Consider the following 24,280-nt stretch of genomic DNA (forward strand, 5'->3'; position numbering starts at 1 on the left):
CTTTCATTTACATACACTTGATACATGCCCTTCCATTCCATTCACACTACTTCGGCCGGTTCTGAACATATTCTCGCATAATGCCCATTCTTACCGCAGCGCTACATATTACATTCACTGGTACCTCTACAACCATTAGCAAGGCAATATGACCCACCTGTCTGCACCTGCATTTAACCCCTATCTTTCAGACACTCACTTACCAAATGTCCTGATTGCCCACACCAAACACCCTGTAAAGCCCCACCTACACTCATTCTTTGTATGTCCTTCCTTTCCACATCTAAAACACTTCGCCGACTTCCACTCACCAACCTTTCCCTTTGTACAATTACTATCCCTAACCTGGGCTCCAACCCATGGTTCCAAACCCACCATTCATCCTCACTGGCACCTCCACATTACTTGCTCTACACTTTATCTATTACACCATCTGCCATTCCTACTGGGCCCTCAACACTGCATCCTTAAAGCTTCCAAACTCTGGCACTCTCTCATCTACTCCCAGCCCTTACACTCACACTCATCTTTATAACCCTGTCAAGCTCATAATCTTCTGCTAATTTCCAAAATTTCTCCTCAAGTCAACCTTTTCTAATTGGCCCATCTTTTTCTTCTCCTTCCGCCTAAGTTCACAAACCTTCTACCTCCATCTGGCACTGTCTCTAACAACTTTCGTACTAACTCTAGCATTCATCTATCCCATCATCCCCAAACTTCTTCCTCGCCAATGTTCCAGCCTACATACAGTGACAAGGTTTCTAGCTTTCATTCTTGCCTCATCAAATCCATTCTTCCTTATACTTACACACTCGCTCACGCCTCCTCTGCTCAACTAGTCTAGCTTTCACTCCTGTCATACCCAACATCTCCCACACCTCATAATAACCCCATATATCACAAACCCAGTCAAATATTCTCCCACCTCGTGCCCACACTCTCTTACTCTCCCTATACTTATCCTGACAAAACCTTTCATACTCCCTAAATAACCATGCACATCCCTACTCCATACTCATTATACCTTCACACCGGGGTACCTCCCTCACATATTAGCCTTTCTCTCCTACTCTTTCTCACTTCACTCACTTCGCTACTTTCACCTGTCCTTTCATAATTTGAATACAAAGAGTCCACTTCCTCTGCACTTACATTCATCTTACTCAGTACACTCTTCTTCCCTTCTTTATCCACTTTAATCCATTCACCTCCATCCACCCTCACTATCACTACTATCTTTACCCTCTCCTCTTTCCCCTGCCTTTCCCACTTCTCACCCTTCTTACCAGTTTCCTTTCCTTTCCTTCTTCCCTTTTTCTTTCCCCTGACTTATCCTTACTTTCCTACCGTTCCTGTTATCCTTTTCCTTACTCCTGCCTCATTCTCTGCTTTCTACTTCCTATTCCTACATCACTTTCATCACTCACACTTCCACTCACTTCTTCCTCCTTTTCTTTCTCTCTGCCCTTCACACGTTCCAGAGACCTGCCTCCAACAGCCCTTCTCTCCAAAAACACCTTTGAACATACCTTTCACCATTCCTCCAACTTTATCCACCCTCTTCCATCTCTCTTCTGACTCTTTCATCTCCCTTTCATTTCCTCTTTCGCCCTCTTTACCAATGATCCCATCTCTTCCAACTGAAGTTTCAATTTCATTCTCACTCTTTTAACCATGCATTCTCCTCTCTCAACCTCACCACAGATCCCCAGTCACACTACCCGCCACTAATCTTAATTGCAACTGCAACACCAGTTGCCCTACTGCTACGCCAAATATATCACAGGGCGGAATTCAAAACTACAAAAACAACATACAACATATTAAGCATAGAATACTCCACCCTGATCCTCGGTTGCTGGGAGATGGATTAAGGGTCCACGGTCGCCAAATACAGCACACAAAACCACACAAACAACACTGAACGCAGACTCAACAGAGTAAGGAAGAGACGCGATGCACCGATAACAACGGCATGTGACAGAAAAACACACGTACTACGAAACGCATAATAACCGGGCAGTCCAAAACTCAGATGAACTGAACTGACCACTTTCACGGTTGAACCTCAACTCAATACTGAACTACCGACAGGCAGACAGACAGCCGCCAGAACAACCTCCAAATTCAATGACCTCAATCCCTCCTCCAACAAACTGAAACACTCCACTAACGACAACAGCACTCGCCTCTCTCTCTACACAAAACGTTGGGAAATGCTAAATAAAATTCATTCATCCTCTATACTTGGTCTACGGACCTGGTTCCAGCTGCTAGTGCAAGCCAGTGGGTTATAAAAGGTTAGCAGAGGGCATGAGGTGTTCCTCACTCCCCTCCCTGCTCTTCAAGAGAGTGGCACCAGGGTCCTGGGACAGTGCCTGGGCAACTGGCTCAGTCGCTGTAAACACAAGATGAACTCTCTGTTCAGCCCTTTTTCCAGCTTGATCAGCTGCTAAATCAATCTGAAGCACGCCCATGGGACAGCCCTGCTTAAGGCCCGTACTGAGTGGGACTGTTTCCCTGACCTGGGCGGACATCGTTTTCATGGGGTTGATGACTGCCCATGCATTTGTCATTACCTGGGGGACTTTTGGCTTTAGCACATGTGTGATGAGGGTGTTTGTTAGCTTCCTCACTTGTACTCTTCTCCTCAAATATTTTTGGAAGGTGGGAGCTGGACAGATTTGGGGCTTGAGACCGGGAATGTTCTCGTTTCTGTCCCAGCCCATTACATGGAGGCCTATGTTCCTGGTCCGGTCCACGAACTGGACAGGATGTATACTGAATGATAAGAGATTGCCAAGGTCACTGGTGAGTGTTTTGCTCCTATGGAGTGCAGAGGCCTATTGTTGAGAGCATTAGAATGATATGTCATTTTGTTCCTACACAAGTAAAACCTGAAGGTCTTTACATAGGATTTAACTGCCGAACGTGAGCTGGTATGGCCGTTCGACTTTCAAACAAGGTCGTTAACTACCGACAGAAGGGAGGGATAGCCCCGTCCACTCGTCGGTCTGCATTCCACTTTCCTTTCAGCTGTTGTCATCTGCACTCTCTGTCTGACTGCCATTTACTTTCTTTCTTTGTTGTTGTCTGAAATATATGTTGATTGTATTGTTTGCTATATTATTTCATAATGCAAACCCCTAATTTACAACTGCCTGTGGAGAGGAAACCTGTAAATCTTAGGTGTTGCCCAGGGAAGGATATGCAATCAGTTCCTCTCATATGAAATTGACCCTCAGACCCCTTTTTGTCTCGTAGCTACACTACAAATCCAATCGAGTCCTTGTTCCTAGTGCCAGGTCTGGCCTTCTGAACAGTGGTGAAGTTTGCTGGGAAAGAAGTGAGAGAAGAAGGTTTCTCAGGAGTCATCAGAGTGCAAAACTCCACCAGTGACACCGAAGATTCTCTTCGTTTCTTTCTCCCTTGATTTAGGACCATCTCAAGGGCAGAACTATTCTGCAGAGCTGGGCCATGGATTCCAGGGTGGTATGGTTCTAGGGGAGGACTCTTGACATTGTCTGTTTTGCCCATAATAGGCTTATGGTGGGGATGATTGTACTCTTGTAATACTCTCAGTCCCAACAAGCTGGTTTGGCTTACACTTGGGCCGCCATAATTGTGTCGTGTCATCCCCTGTTGGGTAGGGTAGGGAGTGGACAGTTGGGAGTCAGCACTTACTGATGCCAGTGGCAGAAGAATAAACTCCACGAAAAGTGATGACATCGTTTCAAGATTTTAAGGTTTATTTTTTTATTTTTCAATTCAATCTTTATGAGTAGCAATAACATATTGAGTGCCCCTGGACCCTCTGAGGATACTGTTTAGACCCAAATGATGACCTCTGCACCTTCCTCTGAAAGCTTGTGTCAGGAAAAGACTAGGGAACCTTCTAGTGTAATTATAGTGGAACACCATGCTCCAGCACGAGGAAAGGGAAATTGACCAGAAATTTATGTGAAATAGAACCAGGGATATTTGAAACCTCTTATGATTAGTATTTGACCTTTAATCTGGAAGATTCTAATTGTGCACAAAGACTTTGTGAAATGTGTTGGCTGAGAGCCTATCAAGATATCATCTGAGAATTGAGGAAAACTGCCTGTAGAATCAACCTCAGCAAAGAAAGGGAAAAATTAAAAGCATTATCGCATTTTGGCGGAGTTAAAGCAGACTGCTCAGTATATGCTTTTTGGAATCACTCCAAGGGAATGATATTTGCATCCCAGCTGATGACGTACTCAGAAAAGAAGCTTGTAGATGAATTAAAAGATCAAGGTGTGATTAGAATTGAAAGAATGAAGAGGACCAATGGAGTCTTAGTTCCACTTCCAAATTTAATCATTACATTCAATTCTACTTGCTTACCTAATGTAATAAAAGCAGAGATGTTTTTATTGCCAAGAATATGGTCATATGTTAAGGTCTTGTAGGCAGAAGCTGCAGGCCAAACCTGCCACGTTTGTTAAGTGTAATGGACCAGAGCATGGTGTATGAAATAAAGAAGCAAAACATATACATTGTAGAGACAATCGTCCGTCTTCCTCGCAGAATTGTGATATGTGCATCATGGAAAAGGAAGTCCAGACATTAAGGTTAACTGAATGTTCTCCTTCAATATCTACCATACCTACAAAACTACAATAAAATATCATATTTATCATTCTCGATACTTCAATCACACAAAAATCACTTTCTTCCATCATTACACCCCAATTTCTAACCGTTCACACACTCTTCCAACCACTGCTATCCCTAAATTTCCAATCCCTCTTACTTCCCCTGACAATTCCTAATTTCACAGGTATTCCTCAATTTCTCACATCCATTCTTAAATATGACATTCATACTACACCCGGTATCTACTAACGCAATCAATCTTATCTTACTCCCTTACAACACACTTGCACACTCATGCACTCGTCAGTCTTTCCAGCAAAGCCTCCCTCATGCAACAACCCCCTCACGTGACATGCATCACACGCACCGCTTGCATCCTAGAGGATTCACCCATTTGAACCCCCTTCACACTCAGTTTCCCAATTCGCTGTCACAGTCACCCTCTTTCGTCTACATACACTTGATACATGCCCTTCCATTCCACATAACGACAATTACACTCGCTTCTCTCTCTCTCTCTCTCTCTCTCTCTCTCTCTCTCTCTCTCTCTCTCTCTCTCACACACACACAAAACATTGGGAAATGCTAAATAAAAATTCATTCATCCCTCTATACTTGGTCTACGGACCCGGTTCCAGCTGCTAGTGCAAGCCAGCAAGAAAAGGTTACCAGAGAGCATGAGGTGCTCCCTCACCCCCCTCCCTGCTCTTCAAGAGAGCAGACCAGGGGTCCTGGGACAGTGGCCTGGCAACTGGCTCAGTCGCTTGGGGAAGACAAGAGGGAATTCTCTGTTCAGTCTTTTTCCCTTATAGAAGCATCGGCTGCTAAATCAATTGAAGCACGCCCATAGGACAGCCCTGCTCACGTCTGCATGAGTGGGACTGCTCTCCCCGACCTAGGCGGACATCGTTTTCATGGGTTGATGACCACCCATGGCCTTGCTTACCTGGGGGGACTTTGGTCTTTAGCACATGTGTGGTGAGGGTGTTTGTTAGCTCTCACTTGTACCTTCTCCTGGAATATTTTTGGAAGATGGGAGCTGGACAGATTTGGGGCTTGAGACCGGGAATGTTCTCGTTTCTGTCCCAGCCCATTACATGGAGGCCTATGTTCCTGGTCCGGTCCGCGAACTGGACAGGATGTATACTGAATGATTAAGAGATTGCCAAGGTCACTGGTGAGTGTTTTGCTCCTATGGAGTGCAGAGGCCTATTGTTGAGAGCATTAGAATGATATGTCATTCTGTTCCTACACAAGTAAAACCTGAAGGTCTTTACATAGGATTTAACTGCCGAACGCGAGCTGGAATGGCCGTTCGACTTTCAAACAAGGTCGTTAACTTCCGACAGAAGGGAGGGATAGCCCCGTCCACTCGTCGGTCTGCATTCCACTTTCCTTTCAGCTGTTGTCATCTGCACTCTCTGTCTGACTGCCATTTACTTTCTTTCTTTGTTGTTGTCTGAAATATATGTTGATTGTATTGTTTGCTATATTATTTCATAATGCAAACCCCTAATTTACAACTGCAAATGCATAAATCTTAGTATTTGCCCAGGGAAAAGGATATGTAATCAGTCCCTCTCATACTGAAGTCCCAGACTCAGACCCCTTTTTGTCACTCGTGCTGCAATAAACAACCAATCTAGTCCTTGTACTAGTGCCAACAGGTCATTGTACTTTTGAACAGTGTTGAAGAGTTTGCTTTCAGGAAAAAGGGAGCTGAGAGAAAGTTTCTCAGGAGTCATCAGAGTGCAAAACTCCACCAGTGACACCGAAGATTCTCTTCGTTTCTTTCTCCCTTGACTTAGGACCATCTCAGTGGTGGAACTATTCTGCAGAGCTGGGCCATGGATCAAAGGGTGGTATGGTTCTTAGGGGAGGACTCTTGACATTGTCTGTTTTGCCCATAATAGGCTTATGGTGGGGATGATTGTACTCTTGTAATACTCTCAGTCCCAACAAGCGGGTTTGGCTTACACTTGGGCCGCCATAATTGTGTCGTGTCATCCCCTGTTGGGTAGGGTAGGGAGTGGACAGTTGGGAGTCAGCACTTACTGATGCCAGTGGCAGAAGAATAAACTCCACGAAAAGTGATGACATCGTTTCAAGATTTTAAGGTTTATTTTTTTATTTTTCAATTCAATCTTTATGAGTAGCAATAACATATTGAGTGCCCCTGGACCCTCTGAGGATACTGTTTAAACTCAAATGATGACCTCTGCACCTTCCTCTGAAAGCTTGTGTTAGGAAAAGACTAGGGAACCTTCTAGTGTAATTATAGTGGAACACCATGCTCCAGCACGAAGGAAAGGGAAATTGACCAGAAATTTATGTGAAATAGAACCAGGGATATTTGAAACCTCTTATGATTAGTATTTGACCTTTAATCTGGAAGATTCTAATTGTGCACAAAGACTTTGTGAAATGTGTTGGCTGAGAGCCTATCAAGATATCATCTGAGAATTGAGGAAAACTGCCTGTAGAATCAACCTCAGCAAAACAAAGGGAAAAATTAAAAGCATTATCGCATTTTGGCGGGGTTAAAGCAGACTGCTCAGTATATGCTTTTTGGAATCACTCCAAGGGAATGATATTTGCATCCCAGCTGATGACGTACTCAGAAAAGAAGCTTGTAGATGAATTAAAAGATCAAGGTGTGATTAGAATTGAAAGAATGAAGAGGACCAATGGAGTCTTAGTTCCACTTCCAAATTTAATCATTACATTCAATTCTACTTGCTTACCTAATGTAATAAAAGCAGCAGAGATGTTTTTATTGCCAAGAATATGGTCATATGTTAAGGTCTTGTAGGCAGAAGCTGCAAGCCAAACCTGCCACCTTTGTTAAGTGTAGTGGACCAGAGCATGGTGTATGAAATAAAGAAGCAAAACATATACATTGTAGAGACAATCATCCGTCTTCCTCGCAGAATTGTGATATGTGCATCATGGAAAAGGAAGTCCAGACATTAAGGTTAACTGACCAGGTTAAGAGCTAAATGGGAGAAAAAAGGGGCTGGGGTTGCTCATATCAGCTGTATGTATAGCTTTGCAAGAGACTAGGATTGGTAATAATGCATGTCTGAGCCCATGAAACTGTTTATCTTATCATTCCAGTTATAACATATTGGAAGCCATGGGACTGTTGTTTTATATCTTTGTAATGACACCCCCACAAAATCCTATGAGTATCCAGTCAGTACTGCAGGTGTTAGGAGTGCAGATAAATTTGCAAATAAAGTATACAGTATGCTCTCTCTATCTACCACCTAGTAAAGTCTTCCCAGTTGATGAATTTAAATCCCTTATTCAACAGCTACCATGTCCCTTTATTATTCTGGGAGATATGAATAGTAGAAACCCTCTTTGGGGTGATATTGTTACCAAACAAAGAGGAAATTGCCTGTGTTCCATCATAGAAAGTGAAAATGGGGAAGTCTACACATTTTCATGTTCAAACAGGTACATTGTCGGCAATTGCCTTAGGAATATGCAGTGGTGACTGCCTTATTGATTCCAGTTGGAGAGTGATGAATGATAGATTTACCAGAGACCATTTCCCAACGGTAAAACGTAGCTTCAAATCTTCCAACTTCAAGGATACCTAAATGGAACATCGCTAAAGCTGATTGGGCAACAATTTAGGATCACAGCTCAGTAGCTGACTCTGCTGATGACTCCCTCTGTAGATGATATTTGTAACTTTTTGAATACAATTATATTCTCGGTTGGTCTTCAATCAAATACCTAGGACCTCTGGCATATTTATCTGCCGACCAGTTCCCTGGTGGACTTGTAATTGCCAGGAAACATATAGAACTATGGGGTCAGCTTTCATCAGATGCATCGGACGACAGGGTGAGTTTTACCGTGTTGAATTTCAAAAAGCAAGAGCACATTTATGCATGAAATTTAAAAAAGCCTGAAAAGAATCATGGAAAATGTTCATATCTTCACTAAATTGAAAAACACCCCTGATTTCAGTTTGGAAGAGAGTTAGAAAAATAGCAGGAACATTTACTCCTTGTCAACCTCCAGTTATTGAGATCAGTGGTTGAGAAGTAGCACATCCCCAGTTAATGGTAAATAAGTTTGCTAAACATTTTACTAATGTTGCAAAGAAAAATGATGACAGAACCTATGCAGCTCAAAGAAGGCTAGTGGAACCGGTAGAAAAAGTTAAGTATACCTTAGTTTTACCAGACCACTGAGCTGATTAACAGCTCTCCTAGGGCTGGCCCGAAGGATTAGACTTATTTTACGTGGCTAAGAACCAATTGGTTACCTAGCAACGGGACCTACACCTTATTGTGGAATCCGAACCACATTATAGCGAGAAATGAATTTCTATCACCAGAAATAAATTCCTCTAATTCCTCATTAGCCGGCCTGAGAATTGAACTCGGGCCTAGCGAGTGCTAGCCAACAACTCTACTGACTCGCCCAACGAGGAACTGGAACAGGTAGAAGTTTATATTAATACATCAAGGAATGAACAATACAATGTACCTTTTACTATGAGAGAATTTGAATCAGCCTTAAGTAAATGTAGGGAGTCAGCTCTTGGACTGGATGAAGTAACATATTCAGTGAGTAAGCATACCCCCAAAAATACCAGATTTTTCATATTAAGCCCTGTTAACATATCTTCCTAAGCTATCCCCATAGGAGGTTAGTGGCATCAGTGCATATCACATGGTTTACTGTAAGCATTACTTGAGGTTCTTTGCAGCGTCCCTTTGACCCCTAGTTGCAACCCCTTTCTTTCCTGTTTCTGTACCTCCATTCATATTCTTTCTTCCATCTTGCTATCCACCCTCTCTTCACAATTGTTTCATGGTGCAACTGCGAGGTTTTCCTCATGTCACACCTCTAAACCTTTCTACTCACAATTTCCTTTTCAGCGCTGAAATATCTCAGGTCCCAGTGTTTGGCCTTTGGCCAAAAATTCAGTATTCTCCTTTTTTTCCTTTCCTAATCTATGGGAGATGTTAGAATCAGTGCCATTTGTGAAACCAAGGAAAGACCCACTGAAGACAGAGAATTATTGTCCCATTGCACTAATGACTTGAACAAATTTGTGAACACAGGTTTGATGTGGTAACGAGGCAATTATGTCGCCTGCTCAGTGTGGTTTTAAAAGCATGCAATCCACAACTAATGCGTTGGTTCTAATGGAATCTTTAATATGTGAAGTGTTTGCTAACACAGCATCACATCACTGTTTTCTTTGATCATGAGAAGGCTTTTGATACAACATGAGATATTGCATTCTAAGGGTACTTTATGAATGTAACCTTTAAAAAAACAGACTGTTTCAGGTTCAGGTTGGAGCAACAATGTCAGATGTATTCAACCAAGAAGAAAGATGCCACTAGGAAGTGTTCTATGTGTAACCTTGTTTGCCTTAGCAATCAATGGGGCATCCAAATAAATTCCCTGAGTTGTAACCCATACAATATTTTTTGTAACAAGAAGGATGGCAGTGGCCGAATGGCACCTTCAGCTCTGCATTGACAATATAGTAATGTGGGCGCTGAGATGAGTGGTTTTAGGTTTTCAGCTAGTAAAATGGTAACCATTCACTTTTGCCATATAAGAGAATTCCATCCTGATCCAGATCTGTTCATACATGAGTGAAGAATTCCATGGTGGTGAAACAAGGTTACTTAGGTTGATTTTTGACAAGTTAATTGGGATTCCACATGCGAAATATATTAAGACAGAATGCTTGAAAGCAATGAATGTGCTGAAAGTTCTGCCCCACATTTCCTGCGTTGCTGAGCTTAATAAAAATTTTGAGACTATACAAAGCCTCTGTCTCTTCGTAATTAATCTATGGGTGTTAAATGTACATCTCAGCAAAGCCTAATAGCCCTAAAATTCTTAAATCAATTCGTCTTGGAGGAGTAAGGTTAGGTACAGGACCATTTAGGTCATCTCCTAGTGGGAGCTTGCTTATAGACGCAGAGCAGAGGCCTTTGGATCTTCATTACCAACGTCTGCTGGTTTGGTGCCGGTACAGATTTCAGAGGCTTCGTAAGTCCTCAATGAGCATGTTTATCAGAAATGAAAAGCATTGGCAGTTCTATGAAAATCACCCCAAGCAACACAATCATTTGCTTTTTGAATAAAACATATAACCCATCAATTTAACATGCCAAGGATGGAGACTTTACCAGCTAGGTATTCAGTTAGCCCCCTTGGAACCTTCCAGAGGTGAATTGGTGTAAGTATTCTAATTCAACAAAAGTAGAAATGGCCAATGAGGCAATGAAATCAGTATTTTTAGATCATTCATCCCAACATGATAACTCATGCAGTTTTCACAGATTCTGGCATTGGCTTTGAAGAGGTCTTTCCTAATGTAGAAAGAAGCCGGAGATTATCATTTGTTGCATCTGCTGTGACAAACATTCATTACAATGTGTTTATTTTGTAGTGTAGTCGTAGGGTAATTTGTTTATGTTTTCGTGCAAATATTTAACAACCCTTTTAGTTGTTTGGTTGTTGCTCAAAGGAATTGGTTGAATTCTTATATGCTTTAATTCCTGTTCTTGTTTTTCCTGAGAAATCAGTTCTCACCTGACTCCTGCAAGGGTCCTACTTTTTCCCATCCTCCGACCAAAGGTTCTGAGTTGTGGGGTAAAGGTGATATTTATTTTTAGAGTGAAGTTTTCCTGATCTTTTGCTGATAGATTTATGTGTATTGGATTTTGGGTATTGTTTGTATTGAGTAGTGATTGTTACTATTTGTTTGTGAAATGTATTATCAATGAGACCCTGTGCCTTTTAATAAACATTTTTGTAGCAAATCCATACTAAAAATCGGCTAGGAAGCAGATCATATAAAAGTTATGTCAAACCGAGTTGGGTTTGTTACAAGTGGGGGCCTATCCAGGATCTCTTAACTGTTTATTGTTGACTCGTTGCTTGATAACTTGGAACCACTTCTTTCTCAAATCGTTGCTTGTTTGTGCACTGGTATTTCTCACAAGAACTTGCGTATGACATTGCCGTCATATCCTATAAAATATCATTTGGTTATATCCTAGTGATCATATGTCAACCTATGATTCTCTTAATTAATTTTTTTCCATTATTATCTCAAGTTTTGAAAGCCGAATAGCTTGTCTAATGGTAATTTGTTGGAGAACCATTATTTTTTTTCAGATTCACTAAGTATTGATAAAATGCCTTTTGATGTGCACGAATGTACAGGTAACCCCTCCCTGGAATTAATCACCGATAATTCGCCTAGAAAAGATGATGTGCGGATTAAGTCTGGAATAACTAAAAATGAAATGAAGACAAGCATTATCCATGGTATTGTAATTAATAACGTTCTACCTGAGGATGCTCTTGATTTTTGCAAGTCTGATGCAGAAAAGCATCTGAGTATGCAGTTTCAAAATCTAGAGGTTACTAGTAAGCAAATATTGGAAGTGGATGCTGCTCAAGAGCAAGAATTTCAGATTGAGAAACTTAGATTAGAAAAGGAGAAGCTTGCTCTTGAAAAGGAGAAATGGACAGAGCTTGAGATCGCTAAGCTGAAGAGCCAACAGCCTTCACCTAAGGTTTTGTCGGAACCCCTTCCTTTTGATGTGGCTAAGGTAAGTAGGTTAGTACCGAAGTTTGAAGAGTCAGATCCTGAGGTTTTCTTTAGACACTTTGAGAAGACGGCAACTGCTTTAGCTTGGCCTAGAGAAGTTTTGGACTATATTAATACAAATGGTATTGGTTGGAAAGGGGGCACTTGTTTATGCTAATCTTGCAGTAGAGGAATCAAATGACTATGAACTGGTGAAAACAACTATTATAGCAGCTTATTAATTAACTGTTGAAGGCTGTTGTCAGCAATTCCGAAAGCCACAAAAACTCCCTGGTAAGACTTACGTTGAGTTTGCAAATGAGAAATTTAAAGCTTTTAAGAAATGGTTCGGGTCATGTTTTGTAAATGATTTTGATTCTTTGTGTACCTTATAGTTATGGAAGAATTTAAAAGGTGTACTGTATACCCGTACCTGTTAAATTGTATTTGGAAGATCGGGAAATAACTTTACTTAAAAAAGCTGCCGTTGCAGCAGATTTGTATTCTCCATCCTATAAATCTCAGAACCAATCAGTTGGTGGGAGAAATTTTAATGTAAAGTGTGTCTCTGTCAGTTCCCCTGGGGCTCAGAATGGTGATGTTAGTAAGCTGTCTCAGAGTGTCTGGACAAAGAGTAACACATCTGATGTGTCTTGTTCTTATTGCAAGAAGACGGGCCACAGTATTTCTGAATGCTGGTCTAAAAGCTGCAAAAGTCAAAGCATTTCAAACCCTTAACAGACCAGGATACCAATGATGTGGCTCAGCCCCATCTGAATTTAAAAATTCAGCCAAATACACGACCTAAATATATTTTGAGAAATCAGAGTGGTAAGGACAAAATGTCTGCAGATAAAGACAAAAAGGATCCTTTTAAAGGATTTAAATTTAGTGGTAAGGTTTCCATAGTAGAATGTGATGATTCCATAAATGTAAATATTCTCCATGATACAGGGTCAGCTCAAAGGATCATGGTAGGTAGTTGCCTCCCGGGTGTTGAGAAATCGTTCACAGGTGAACAAGTCTTGCTGAAAGATTTGTCAGGAAATCCTAGTCTCCCTGTGGCCAAAGTTAACTTGGTCAGTAAGTTGACTTCAGGTCCTGTGATTGCTGGAGTAATATTTCAGCCATTACCAATGAATAATATACAGTTTTTGTTGGGCAATGATCTTGCTGGTACATTTGTTGTTTCTGAACCCTTAGTTGTGGAGAGCCCATTCTTGGATGATCCCTCAGCTGGTATCGAGAGCAAGTGTCCTTGTTTATTTCCAAGTTGTCCTGTAACTCGCTCACGAAGTGGGAAGGCTTATAAAAATAATAAAGAAAGCAGTTCATCCTTTGATTATCTTCAATTGCCCTTTAGCAAAGATAGCTTGATCAAGGCACAAAAGAATGATCCTACATTAACTGATATTTTAAATAAGGCTGTTGACAAAAAAGGATCTTGTTACTAATCCTGGTTTTTATTTTGAAGGTGGAGTTTTGATGTGGTGATTCCATCCTGTTGATTACCCAGCTGAAGAATGGTTGGAAGTACATCAGGTTATGCTCCCAAAATTTTTTATTGATAATGTGATGTCCATGGCCCATTATGGAATAAAGGTCATTTAGGAGTTCACAAGACTCTCCAAAAAATTCTCTCTCATTTTGGCCAAAAATGAAGGCTGATGTTTCAAAGTGTATACAATCTGCCATGTTTGCCAACTTGTCGGTAAAGTGAATAAAGCCATTCCATATTCTCCTTTATCTCCTATACCTGTGGTAAGTGAACCATTTTATAATTTTATTGTGGACTGTGTGGGACCTTTGCCTAAGGCAAGGAGAGGAAACCAGTACTTGTTTACTATTATGTGCACAATGACTAGATACCTTGAGGCAGTTCCCCTCAAGAATATTAAATCTTAATCTGTAGTTCGAGCCTTGTTAAAATTTTTCACATATTTTGGGTTCTCAAAGGTTATTCAGCATGATCAAGGGTCAAACTTTACTTCAAAGGTGTTTGCTGAAATAATGAAAGGGCTTGCTGTAGATCATTGTTTTTCCACAGCTTACCATCCTGAGTCACAGGGAGCTGTAGAACGTTTTCACCAGACATTTAAGACCATGGTTAGAAAGTATTCTCTTGGGACCCAGTCAGAGTGGGATGAAGGTTATCAGTATTTACTATTTGCTATTAGAGAAGTAAGCATGAATCTTTAGGTTACTCACCTTCTGAATTATTGTTTGGGAGAGAGGTAAGAGGACTCTTAAGAATTTTAAAAGAATCTTTGCTTTTCCAGGAACCACCTGATACAGTACAGTCATTTTCTCAACTTTTTGTGAAACTGAAGACTACTTTGTCTCAAGTTCAAGCTGTTGCCACTGAAAATTTAAGAGAAAGCCAAGTTAGAATGAAACGTAATTATGATCGTAAGAGTAAGGTAAGAACTTTTCAACCTGGTGATAGTGTTTTAGTTTCCATGCCAGTTTCAGGGGGTCCTTTTGAAGCCAAGTATTCAGGTCCACCTTATTAAATAAAAGGTGGATGAACTTAATTATGTAATAAGTACTAGGAGAAAAGGTTCAAGAAAGGTACATGTTAACCTTCTTAAAAGATATCATGGCAGAACGACAGAGACAGACCCGTCACATAATGATGTAAGCAGAACTCCCTCTTAAGAATTTAGTGTCAGCCATGAAACCTTTGTGTTCTTAGGCTGGGGAAGTAGAGTTAGGAGCGAAAGGTTTTGAATACCCTGTGAAAAACTCTGAGGTTAAGAGAAACCTTGGTGACAAGAATCCACAATTGGATAATGAAAAACTTCCAGATTTGATTCACTTAGTTGAAATGTATCTTGATGTTGTAAAAGATGAACTGGGTTTGTGTACCATTTTAAGACATGATGTAATTCCAATTGAGGGGGGCAACCCCAGTCAAGCAGTCTCCCTACAGCCTTAACTCACAGAAAAGACTTAGGATGAAAGAGGCCGTGCAGTATCTCCTAACGAACGTCTTGATAGAGCCATGCTGTAGTCCCTGGGCTTCACCATCTCTACTGACTCCTAAGGAGGATGGAACAGACCAACTCAGTACAGATTTCTGTAAAGCGAACAAATTGACTGTAACAGATTCTTTTCCTTTGCCAAGGTTAGATGATCTTATTGACTCCATAGGTAATGAAAAGTTTGTTACAAAAATTGACCTTCAGAAAGGCTCCTATCAAGTATTACTTACTCCTAAAGCCACGGAAATTTCTGCTCAGCAATGACCCAGTTGACAGCAATTCGTTCGAATTATCCCTTGTGAGTGAATAAGATAGAAATGATCAACACACAATCAAGTGTGGAACAGAAGTAAATTTCTGACTCACATCAGGATCGAACCCAGGTCTTTCAATTGAAAGGCAAGGGCGCTGCCCACTAGGTCATTGCTGAGTCGGGAAGTTGGGGAAAACACGCTGGTATGCAAGCAGTTAGCTTGCCCAGGTAATTCCTTGGGTGCAGTTGCTCTCGGGTTCCAACTTCTTTTATGACTTGTATGGCCTAGTGGGCAGTGCCCCTGCCTTTCAATTGAAAGATCTGGGTTCAATCCTGATGTGAGTCAGAAATTTATTTCTGTTCCACACATGATTGTGTGTTGATTATTTCTATCTTATTCACTCAAAAGGGATAATTCGAATGAAATGATGTCAATTGGGTCATTGCTGAGTCAGGAAGTTGGGGAAAACATGCTGGTATGCAAGCAGCTAGCTTGCCCAGATAATTTCTTGGGTGAAGTTGCCCTCAGGTTTCCAACTTCTTTTATGACTTGTATGGCCTAGTGTGCAGCGCCTTTGCCTTTCAATTGAAAGCCCTGGGTTCAATCCTGATGTGAGTCATATATATATATATATATATATATATATATATATATATATATATATATATATATATATATATATATATATATATATATATATATATATATATATATATATATATATATATTATATATATATTATATATATATATATATATATATATATATATATATATATATATATATATATATATATATATATATATATATATATATATATATATATATATATATATATATATATATATATATATATACATTTGTTTGTATGTACGTGCATGCGTACATACATATACATATATACATACATATATGTGTGTGACCTCTCCATCGCTACCGTATATGTATGGTACAACAAAAACCCACAAAACAAATTTTCCTGCCAGGCCAATTATCAGTTCAGTTGGTTCTGCATCTTACTGTCTAGCGAAGTGCCTGGTGGATATCCTCAGCCCACTGGTAGGTACTATCTCAAATGTCAATATCAAGAATAATGTGGACCTAATAAATAAACTATATAGTATACAGGTTAATAGTGAATCCAGGCTTGTGAGATTTGATGTAGTATCACTATTCACAAAGATGCCAATTGATGATCTGATGAAGTTTTTATTGGAATTATTAGAGAACACACAGCTGGATATCCCATTTTCTAAAAGCACTTTAATTGAACTGATTAAACTGTGTGTGGAAGAATGTAAATTTGAATTTAATGGTAAATTTTACTCACAAAATTTTGGTATGGCAATGGGAAACCCTCTATCCCCAGTGTTAACTAACTTATGTATGGAATTTTGTTAAAAGAAAATGTTAAACAACATAATTCCACACAATGTAACATGGTTTAGGTATGTTGACGACATAATTTGTGTGTGGCCAGGGAACCAAGATGTAAATAACTTTTTTGTCAAGTTAAATCAATTAGTGCCATCAATTAAATTCACTATGGAAATGGAAAGTGATGGTTGCTTAACCTTTTTGGATGTCCTCATACGAAGAAATAGTAGTGGGTTTAAATATAGTGTGTATAGAAAACCCACTAATATTTCTTCCTGTGTGCATTTCTATTCCGGACAACGCAATAAGGTTAAAGAAATCAGTGTTTTCATCTATGTTTTTAAGAGCATTACGTGTATGTAGTCCTCAATATATTGATGAGGAAATAAATAAGATTGGGAATACAGGCAAGAAATTGAAATATCCTGACAGTGTATTAAACAGTGCATTAGAAGCAACAAAAGACTATGTATAAACCAAAAAGAACCTTACAACACAAAAAAATTTGCTTGTACTGCCTTATAATAATAATACGACAGATGACCCCCCATCTTCTTAAGAATTATGTTGTTAATGTCGCATTTAAGAACAATAAAACAATGAAACATGTACTTATCAAGAACTCCCCCGACAATACTAAAGGGTTTGTATGTAAAATTCCATGTAAGTCTTGTGACAACTTTCATATTGGCCAAACGGGTAGAGCACTGGAAAGAGAATAGAACAGTATAAAAAATTTGTGAGATATGCACAGTGGTATTTTTGTACATGTTAGTGAGAACAATCATGCTATCAACTTGGAAGGACCAAAAAGGATTATATATTCTAATAACGCACTGGATGGGAATATCATTAAATTTAGCTTTATAAAAGAAAGTTGCAGTCATAATATGAATACCAGTCAAGGGATGTATAAACTTGATCCTTTATTATCAAAACCAATTTGTAAATTGTTTAAATTTTAAGGTAGGCAGTAGAGATGTATGGAAACAAGATTATCATATTTGTAAACACAGTACGGGGGCAGCAGTGCTAATGAGTTTTCTAAACCCCGCCTCTCTGACACCTGTCAGGTGTGGATCTGATGTCGCCTATGGCCGGTATGTTCATCAGTATTGTCCCCTGAGAGTAGATTGTGATTTTTAACCAAATGAGTTTTGAAGGCCACTCCTACCTTGACAGCCTGTGGGTGAATATGTAGTTTCTAATGGTTGTGTATGTTCGTCAGTACTGTATATATATTTGTGACTTCTAATACTCTGTATCAGTCCTTCATCAGTGGCTTGGAAATAAAGTCAGAACTGGTCAAGACCTACAACCTTTTTTTCTGCAGTATTTTTACCTCACGTGATAAAATGAATAATCATATGTATATAAAGTGATTATAATCATATGTATATATACAGTATATATATATATATACAGGTAGATAGATAGATAGATATATAGATATGCCTGTATATATATAATAGATATATAGATATGCCTATATATATAAATATACATACACACACACACACACACACACACACACACACACACATATATATATATATATATATATATATATATATATATATATATATATATATATATATATATATATATATATATATATATATATATATATATATATATGATACATATCTATATATACAGGTATATCTATATATGTATGTATATGCATATATGTATATATATTTTTATGATTTTTCCTGGGGAGATGCTTACCATGAGGCAGTTATAGACTAAATGAATGATTGAGGAAATCATAAAAACAAGGAAAAAAAGGCGAATTTTTCTGAGCTGAGGGCTCTGCTCACAGGGTATTTGTAAGTAAACACGTTAGGGTAAGTTTAAAATGAAATATTAGAAGATGAAATGGACTAATCAGGCATGCAGGGCCTGAGAGGTTAATTATAACTGGGGAAACTTGAAAGTATATCCATCAGTGTGATGATGCTGACACAAGGCACAGTGAAGAGAGATTTCCACAGCTAACAAACCCTCTGTGATGGGAGAGATTCACGAATTAAAAGCCAGTAAGGACGTAGTAAAATATACATAGGACAAGGCGAGCACAGAGGGCGCCAAGAAGCCTTGAACACATGATTTTATGTAATCATTTAAACACAGGCATTTACGTAACACTGACCTAACAAGGCAAGGTTGATGTGGAAATTCTGGCCCTTAGAAATGTAAATAGAAAGTGTGAATGATGGGAAGAGCCTTTGCAACAGGTTACTTTACCTTGTAGAGGAGGTGGCTTCAGCGAGGGAAAAGGCGGTGGCGTAGGGGCTAAGGGCTTCACTGGTAAGAAGACTAAAAGTTCCTACAAGATAGGACCACGTGGTAGAGTATGGCTCTCTGAAGGAAATGGAAGGGGGAGATGTGTCTTGCTCGCGTCCAACATTGTGCCTCTCGCTTGTTCCTTCAGTGAGACCCTTATATGACTTTGGTCTGAGGTCAGGAGGTTTCCCACAGATAGATTGGGGTTGGTTTCATCTGTGACTCAGACCCAGGTGTTCTCTCTTAATCTGCCTCCAGCCAGGCTTAGGATCTGAAAGCAAAGTCTACCACAGTCATATGTTCAAGAAGAGAAAGATGAAAGGGATATAAAGTGATTAAAAGATTAAGGGAGGGGCCTATATTCATTTTGCCCTCCCTTGTCAGGCAGTGCCCAGAATACACTGTTATATTCTCCAGCTTTAAATGAAGCATTTGATGGCTGGGATTCTTGGGAAATCATAATAACTCCCTGCCCAGGTTGACATCTCGCACCTTCAGTCGGGTGAGAGTGTCTACCAAACCAAGGATTCAGCTGATAAATGCTTTATATTATTCTAATTTTTCTCGTTAATGGCACTCATGTATATTTAGTAACCTAAATCTCTGCGTCATATGAGATATCTGAAAATTTACTTAGTAAAGAATTTAGTATTTTATGTTAATCGCAGAGTAAGAAAAAGAATAAAGGTTTTAACCTCAGATTACTGTTACTTTTAAAACTCAGGTGGCACTGGCAGTGTAGTGAGTGTAGGCATTTGGGGCTTACTCGTGCCAAATGAATGATTTGGGGGATTTGGACCCCTGGATTTCTGTAGCTTAGATGGGGACTGGAAGTCCTGTCTCAGGAGGATGTCATAACCTCCAGGAATATAGCTTGCTACTGCAAGGTTGCAAATTTTGGATCTATGAGGTCTTGTGACTCTCAATTGAATGGTAGGGAGTATCATTTTAAATTGATTGATACTCTCAATGGTGACGAGATTACGTCGGTTAATGATAGCTCCATAGGAAACTTTGTCTTTCCCTATGAGGGAAATTTGCAAGCCAGAGTCATCAAATGCCTTGACCTCGCGTGCGGGGTAGCTACCTCGAGGAGGTGCCACATATATGGGACCCTCAGGCTGGAGGGCCCAAGGACTTGGGATTTGTAACTGCCAAGGCAATAGTGGGAGTACTTGATTTATTATTTGGGCATTTTGCCCATGTGGGAGAGTGGCCATAAACTTTGCAAGCCGTGCAATAGCTCTAGCTATAATCCCCTCGTGGCACTGCCCCTGTGGAGGGCGCAGGCTTGTTAGTTGGTGGATTCCTGGGAGAGGGTTTGTTTCAGCACTGCTCGGTGGAATGCCCGGCTTTCTTGCAGAACCCACACACAACAGGTTTCTGCGAGTGCCCATTCTTGGGAGGAGGGGCGCGCGGAGGTGAAAGAAGGAGGGCATATTTTATGTTCCAATGAACTTGCATGGGCATGATGGGTGTCCCATGTGTCAGCGAGGCGACAGCACTCCGCTAGAGTCGTGGGCGCTTTTTCACATACAGTAAACCCCCCGTATTCGTGGTCTTACTGTTCACGGACTCACACATTCACGGATTTCTCTGTGGAATGTATCTACCCATTATTCGCGGAAAATTCGCCCATTTGCAGCATTTTTCACTGAGAAATATTGACTAATCACTGTATTTTCATATTTTCATGACTAAATGCACTTTTTGTGATAAAACTATTAAAATACTCAGGTATAAGCATTTTTCCAGGTTTTTTTTTTAAACTATCCAAATACACAGTTCTAAGTGATTTTAGAGGGGTTTTAAGTATTTACAGATTTTAGCTATTCGCAAGGGGGGGGGTGTTGGTGCGGTACGCATCCCCCGCGAATACAGAGGGTTTACTGTACATGGGTGGCTAGGGCAGAAGGGGTGTAATATAAAAGATTTTCAGTCTTGAACTGCTCGAGGAAGTCCTCGGCGGTGGAGACTCCCAGCGACTCTAGCCATTTAGAGATGACCCTATCTGACTGATATGCCCAGTCAGACCAGGTCTGTCCTGCTTCTTTTATCTGGCCTTTCCAGCGTCGTCTCCAGCATTCGGGGGTGATCTCATACGCCTTTGTGATCACCTGGCGCACTTCCACCCATTTCCCTTGATCTGCCTCAGGAAGGGCGTTGAAAGCAATTAGACCCTTTCCTCCAAGGAATTTTCCCAAGAGTAGGGAGACTTCAGCGGGAGCGAGTGGGTAGGCGCTAAGGACCCTTTAGGCCCAATCAAGCCACACCTCGGGCTCAGCCTTGGTCTACTTGGGCATAAAAGTATGAGCCTGAGTGAGGGCAGATGCACCAAGGGCTGGAGAGGAGTTGGCAGTGGCAGTTTGGGCCATCTGTGGCTCATGGACCCGCTGCTTTTCCTCCCTTTCAAGCCTATACTTTCGTTCTTGTTCTTTCTCCTGTCTTGCGTGTTCTTCTCTTGCAAGTCTATCCAGCCTATCTTGTTCTTCCTTCTTCTCCTTTCTCTCTTGCTCTTCCTTCTTCTCCTTCTGTCTTTCTCCCTCTCCTGCAGTTCTGCCTCTCTTTCTGCCATGGCATCATCTACTTTCTCTTGGACCCAGTCCCTCAGGGCTTGTCCTGACAGTCCCATGTCCTTTCCAGTGGACATATAGAATTTGAAGTCTTCATTTTGTTGGGTTCTGGATGTCGTAGACATCTTGAGACAACGCTTGTATGGGTGTGATTAGAAAATCAATATGTCTGAATAAGACTTGGTGTGTTTTTGATGAACAAATTTTAATATGTCTGAATAAGACTTGGTGTGTTCTTTATGAACGAATTTTAATATGTCTGAATAAGACTTGGTGTGTTCTTGATAAACGAATTTTAATGTCTGAATAAGACTCAGTTTGTTCTTGATGGAACAAATTTTAATATGTCTGAATAAGACTTGGCGTGTTCTTGATGAATGAATTTTATTGTCTGAATAAAACTCAGTTTGTTCTTGATGAACAAATTTTAATGTCTCGAAAGATGTAAATTGTATTCTGTTTTTTAGGACGTGATTTGTTCACAGGGAACGGATTTTTTTATTTTGTCTTGTAGGACGTGGTTTCAGATTCACGCATTGACTTGGCTGGCTATCACGTGAATCTTAAGGCTTGGTTCAAGGAATTTTGCCTGTTCCCGATAATTTGGGTTTTCTTGTGATAAGAAAAACAAATTTGCTCTTTAGGGGAGTCCTGATACAGGTTAGGTTCGGGAACTCAGTGAGCGCCGTGACACTCTTAGAATAATAATCCCAACAAAATAAATGAAATAAAATAAACTGAAAAAAAAATAAAAAGAAAGGACGTAGCGTAAACCTAAAAAAAAATGGAGACACTGATAACTGGTGCAGAATTGGGGATAAGGTTTATGTATAGATACAAATGGGGGGGTTGGAAAGCCAGCCGTTTTTAGAAGTACACTTCTATTTATTTTTATATAAGTGGTAAGTTCATTGTCGAGAGACGGATAAGTTAAAATTATATTATTTGCAAGTTATACTGATAAATTTGCATATCTTGCCAGCCTTAATAAGAGCCTTTTCCTCCAATTCTAGTATAAGCACAAAACTTAATTCTATTATGCACAGGCACTGTTTGCCTAAGTCACATGCGCCTTCCCACGAGTAGTAACCACTTGGGTTTGTGCAGCTGACAGCTCAGGGCGATGACCAGCATGGGAACTTTCCCGAGACTGACCCCGCTTATACAGACAGATTAATCTGCTTATGGTTTGTTTAGAAGATTAAGTTTTTTCTTAGACTTACCCCAAATTTCCCTGGGAACAGCGTGAAGACCACGTGGTCACAGCACACTTTTTAAGCAAAACAAAAGATAACCACAAATAATCAAAAGAAAAAAAAAGGCTCCTTACATTTATGAATGAAATAGCGGGCAGTTATTGAATGGAAACGCTTTGAAATGAAACAGAATTTATCAAGTGCATTGCTGTACAGAGGAATGTGTACAAATAAAATATGAAGCAAACAAATTTTACGCTTTCTGTAGTGTTTGCCTAACGGATTTCTAACCTCTAGGAGAGAAAGAGAGAGAGAGATTAAACTCTCAGAATTCCAGCAATAGGGAATTTGCTGATTGACCCACGTTGGATCTAAAACATGTGCCTAGCTGTTCCAAGACAACAAATTGTCTGGATAACCCACGGAGAAATACAAGCACTATTTCCTTTTTTATTTTCAACGCTTCGTAATTCCCTAGCTTGCCTATGTGAAAAACATGCAAGCCCTCATGCAGGGGCTATCAAAACTTGTGTAACAGATACTAACTTTCTCTTCTCAATGAGTGGATTGCATGCACTTGCCTAACATTTCCTTATTTCTATTTTCAGCCACAATTTCGCTTCCTATCCTAACATAAAATAAAAATACTCTCTGTGTGGAACTCCGTGACTGTGCACACGCGGACTTTACGCAAAATGGTTCGTTTCTTTGTCTTGCACCCAGCCTAGCTTTGCTAGTCGCTGATACTGCAAGGGGGCAAGGATTTAATCTGCAATGTGCAGATTGTGAGATCTATGGCAAAGAGGTCGCCATTTTTTACGATTTTTCCTGGGGAAATGCTTACCATGAGCCAGTTATAGACTCTAAATGAATGATTTCGTTACGTACCTCTATTTTTGTATAAAATCTGACAGCTGTTGATTCAGGAAATCGTTAAAACAAGGAAAAAGGGGGAATTTATCTGAGCTGAGGACTCTACTCACAAGGTATTTGTCAGTAAACACGTTAGGGTCAGTTTAGAATTACGTGTATTTACATGAAATGAAATATTAGAATACGGAATACAGGTAGGCACTGAGTTACGGAGCGGTTAAGTTCTTGCATGCATGTCAGAAGCCGAACTTTGACGTAATGCGGTTAACAGTTAGTATACAGGTGTATAAGGGGTACCATGGTTTTATCACCATAAATATATTTTTACACAGTAACTTTCTTATCAGTCTTTACAATAATGCATTATATTCATTTGTTTTATTTAGAATTTAGTAAATTTGCCTTTTTACGTCACTGTTGCCTTACCATGAATTATTCTTATCAAGCATTACATCCTTCATATTGTGCTGTAGACTAGACTCATAGTATGTTTTTTTAAGAAATGTATTAAAAATGTATA

General features: G+C 40.0%; 1 protein-coding gene across 1 annotated transcript in view; it reads left to right on the forward strand.

The window, feature by feature from the left end:
* The window catches only part of LOC136855340 (protein peste-like), an 86,730-nt gene that overhangs the window by 26,529 nt on the left and 35,921 nt on the right, over nt 1-24,280 (forward strand). Inside the window, exon 3 of the mRNA XM_067132256.1 lies at nt 14,494-14,634. The gene's annotated coding sequence lies outside the window, so the exon portion shown is untranslated. The remainder of the gene's footprint in view (nt 1-14,493; nt 14,635-24,280) is intronic.

This window comes from Macrobrachium rosenbergii, chromosome 31, assembly GCF_040412425.1.
Source record: "Macrobrachium rosenbergii isolate ZJJX-2024 chromosome 31, ASM4041242v1, whole genome shotgun sequence".
Taxonomy (NCBI): Eukaryota; Metazoa; Arthropoda; class Malacostraca; order Decapoda; family Palaemonidae; genus Macrobrachium; species Macrobrachium rosenbergii.